Consider the following 4358-nt stretch of genomic DNA (forward strand, 5'->3'; position numbering starts at 1 on the left):
TTTAGTAGAGACGGGGTTTCACCATGTTGACCAGGATGGTCTCGATCTCTTGACCTCGTGATCCACCCGCCTCGGCCTCCCAAAGTGCTGGGATTACAGGCTTGAGCCACCGCGCCCGGCGAAAACAAAAATATTTTAAGACAGAGTTTTGCCCTTGTTGCCCAAGCTGGTGTGCAATGGTGCAATCTTAGCTCACTGCAATCTCCACCTCCTGGGTTCAAGTGATTCTCCTGCCTCAGCCTCCCCAATAGCTGGGATTACAGGCACCCGCCACCATGCCCAGCTAATTTTTGTATTTTTAGTAAAGATGGGGGGTTTTCGCCATGTTGGCCAGGTTGGTCTTGAACTCCTGACCCCAGATGATCTGTCTGCCTCAGCCTCCTAAAGTGCTGGGATTATAGGCATGAGCCACCGAGCCTGGCCTCAGAATGAACATTAAAAAAATATTAATAACTGATTTATCCCAACCTATCAGTACATAAGGGACTCTCAGGGCTGGTGGGGAAAAGCCAAGAAAAGGAAAGACTCAGATAACACCCATGTTTGGGACTAATATTGTTAGTAACAGGAAGAAGTCTAGTTGAACACTCAATGAAAGTTTCTAGGAAAAATAAGCTCATGACTTAACAACCACATGAAAATATTTAGCAGCCTTTTAGATGTGTCGGCCTAGACAGGGATCACTCAACCTCAGAGCAATTAATATTTTGGATCAGATAATTCTTGTGAGGACCTGTCCTGTGTCTAGTAGGATGTAATGTTAATAGCAGCATCCGTAGCCTCTACCCACTAGATGTCAGTAGCACCTACATCCCCTTCTTTCTGTCCATTTGTGACAACCAAAAATGTCTCCAGACATTGCCAAATGTCCCCTAGGGGTAGTCACCCCTAGTTGGGAATCACTGGCCTACAGAATATTGAAACCAAGGCAAAGAGGATGGAGGCCTGAACGTTGGAGAAATGTACTTTTAATTTTTATTTTTAGAGTTTTGCTCTTGTTGCCCAGGCTGGAGGGCAATGTCTCGATTTCAGCTCACTGCAACCTCCCGGGTTCCTCCCGGGTTCAAGCGATTCTCTTGCCTGAGCCTCCCGATTAGCTGTGATTACAGACACCTGCCACCACACCCAGCTAATTTTCTGTATTTAGTAGAGAAGGGGGCTGGGTGCAGTGGCTCATGCCTGTGATTGTAGCACTTTGGGAGGCGGAGGCGGACGGATCAGCCCAACCGACATGGAGAACCAGTTTCTACTAAAAATACAAAAAATTAGTCAGTGTGGTGGCACATGCCTGTAATCCCAGCTACTCAGGAGGCTGAGGCAGGAGAATCCCTTGAACTTGGAAGGCAGAGTTTGCAGTGAGCAGAGATCGCACCATTGCACTCCAGCCTAGGCAACAAGAGCAAAATACTGTCTCAAAAAAAAGGGGGCGGGGGTTTGCCATGTTGGTCAGGCTGGTCTCGAACTCTTGACCTCAGGTGATCCACCCACCTCAGTCTTCCAAAGTGCTGAGATTACAGGTGTGAGCCACTGTACCCTACTGGAAATATATATATACACATTTTTTTTTTTTTTTGAGAGCAAGTCTCATGCCGTCACCAGGCTGGAGCGCAGTGGTGCGATCTCGGTTCACTGAAACCTCCGACTCCCTGGTTCAAGTGATTCTCCTGCCTCAGCCTCCCGAGTAGCTGGGACTACAGGCGTGTGCGACCATGCCCACGCCTTTTGTATTTTTTTAGTAGAGACAGGGTTTCACCATGTTGGCCAGGATGGTCTGGATCTCTTGACTTCGTGATCCGCCCGCCTCGGCCTCTCAAAGTGTTGGGATTACAGGCGTGAGCCACCGCGCCTGGCCGAAAACATACTTTTAAAATGAAGGGTGGCCAGGTGCGGTGGCTCCCGCCTGTAATCCCAGCACTTTTGGAGGCTGAGGTGTGACGATTGCTTGAGAACAGACTGGGCAACACAGGCATCGTTTCTAAGATTTCAGGCATATCACCCCGTAGGTGTGACTAATTATTACCTCTGCATAATTTCTATGGTTTCCCATCTTTCACTACTACTGCATTTGTTTAGATTCTATCATCCTTGAAGGTCCAGGTGGAACAGCAGCCCCACCCATATGTGAAAGACTTCTGAGGTCTCCCTTTCTGAGCTTCCAGAGCATCTTTTACTGTCCTTTCTGACCTCCAATTGTGCCACCTCCAGCCTGGCCAACATGGCAAAACATCGTCTGCTAAAAACACAAAAACTAGCCGGATGTGGTAGCAAACACCTGTAATCCCAGCTACTCAGGAGGCTGAGGCATGAGAATTGCTTGAGCAAGTGGAGGCTGCAGTAAGCTGAAATCGTGCCACTGCACTCTAGCCTGGCGACAGAGACCCCTTCTCAAAATAAACCAGGCACGGTGGCTCACGCCTGTAATCCCAGCACTTTGGGAGGCCGAGGTGGAGGGATCACCTGAGATCAGGAATTCAAGAGGAGCCTGGCCAACATGGTGACATCCCATCTCTACTAAAAATTCAAAAATTAGCCTAGCGTGGTGGTGGTGCCTGTAACCCCAGCTACCTCAGGAGGCTGAGGCAGGAGAAATCGCTTGAACCGGGAGGCAGAGGTTTCAGTGAGCCGAGATCACGCCATTGCACTCCAGCTGGGCCGACAAGAGTGAGACTCGTCTCAAAAATAAAAAAATAAGGCCAGGCGCGGTGGCTCACGCCTGTAATCCCAGCACTTTGGGAGGCCGAGGTGGGTGGATCACGAGGTCAAGAGATCGAGACCATCCTGGCCAATATGCTGAAACCCCGTCTCTACTAAAAATACAAAATAATAATAATAAGAAGCCAGGTGTTTGGCACGCACCTGTAGTCCCAGCTACTCGGGAGGCTGAGGCGGAAGAATCGCTTGAAGCCGGGAGACGGAAGTTGATGTGAGCCGAGACTGCGCCACTGCGCTCCAGCCTGGCGACAGAGCAAGACTCCGTCTCAAAAAATTAAAAATAAAAACAAAAAAATAGCCAGGCGCGGTGGCTCACGCCTGTAATCCCAGCACTTTGGGGGGCCGAGGTGGGTGGATCACGAGGTCAAGAGATCGAGACCATCCTGGCCAACATGGTGAAACCCCGTCTCCACTAAAATACAAAAATTAGCTGGGCGTGGTGGTGCACGCCTGTAGTCCCAGCTACTCGGGAGGCTGAATCAAAAGAATTGCTTGAACCCAGGAGGTGGAGGTTGCAGTGAGCCGAGATCGCACCACTGCACTCCAGCCTGGCGCCTGGCCTCCAAAGTGATTGGAGATTTCATGTTTTTTTAAAAAAAAACACCTTCACATATTTTTAGTTGACTTCCAGGAGGATTCTTCTTTGTAGGAATCTTTTATAATGATCTGCTGGGGTCTACCCCCTCCGATTTTACAGGAGAAAAATATAACCGTTATCGATGCTTTGTGAGCGCCAAGCTCGCACGCGGTTTTCGGATGTCTTGGCTACAGTGTCTGGCCGGGACTTGGCGATTTCGACTGGGAAGGCTCGGTCTCCTCCCACTAGCGCGGTTGGACCGGAGGTCAGGGCCGAGTTCCGCGGTGGAGAGCCCCAGAGTTCTGCCACCGCTCGCTGACCACTACATTGCAGGTGGACAGAGCCACAGGGCCAGTCTCGGAACCCGCGGGTCCCTGAACATATCTCCCTGCTTAATTTTCTCCTCCCAGAACCCAAGTCCCACCGCCCACCAGGGTACTAACCGCACCGCCCTCGAGACTCCCACGCACGCGCCGTTCAAACGAACCTGCCCTCCGCGGCCCAGTCACAGCGCACCTTGTTTGGACGTCTGGTTGAAAGCGTCCTATCAGCGAGCGCGATCCTAGAGACCGGCCGGGAGCCGCAACGCCGGCTTGGGTGGGCAGTCCCAGTGCGCTGAAGGGCGAGCAGCAGGGGAAGGTCGTCCAGTGCCTAATTTATTAAGGTTAGCTTGACCAAGGGAGCGAAGGGCGTCTCTCTGCTTTTGGAAACAAGTGGTGAAGCTGGCGTCGCCATGTTTTCTGAGGGATTTTCTCAGCAGATCCAAAAATGAGTGGTCATTAGCGGCTTTTTTTTTTTGAGACGGAGTCTTGCTCTGTCGGCCAGGCTGGAGCGCAATCTCGGCTCACTGCAACCTCCGCCTCCCAGATTCAAGGGATTCTCCTGCCTCAGCCTCCTGAGTAGTTGGGATTACAGGCGCCTGCCACCACACCCAGCAAATTTTTGTATTTTTAGTAGAGACGGGGTTTCACCATGTTGGTCAGGCTGGACTCGAACCCGTGACCTCGTGATCCACCCGCCTCGGCCTCCCAAAGTGCTGGGATTACAGGCGTGAGCCACCGCGCCCCTC

Source organism: Cebus imitator, unplaced genomic scaffold (assembly GCF_001604975.1).
Source record: "Cebus imitator isolate Cc_AM_T3 unplaced genomic scaffold, Cebus_imitator-1.0 Scaffold552, whole genome shotgun sequence".
Taxonomy (NCBI): domain Eukaryota; kingdom Metazoa; phylum Chordata; class Mammalia; order Primates; family Cebidae; genus Cebus; species Cebus imitator.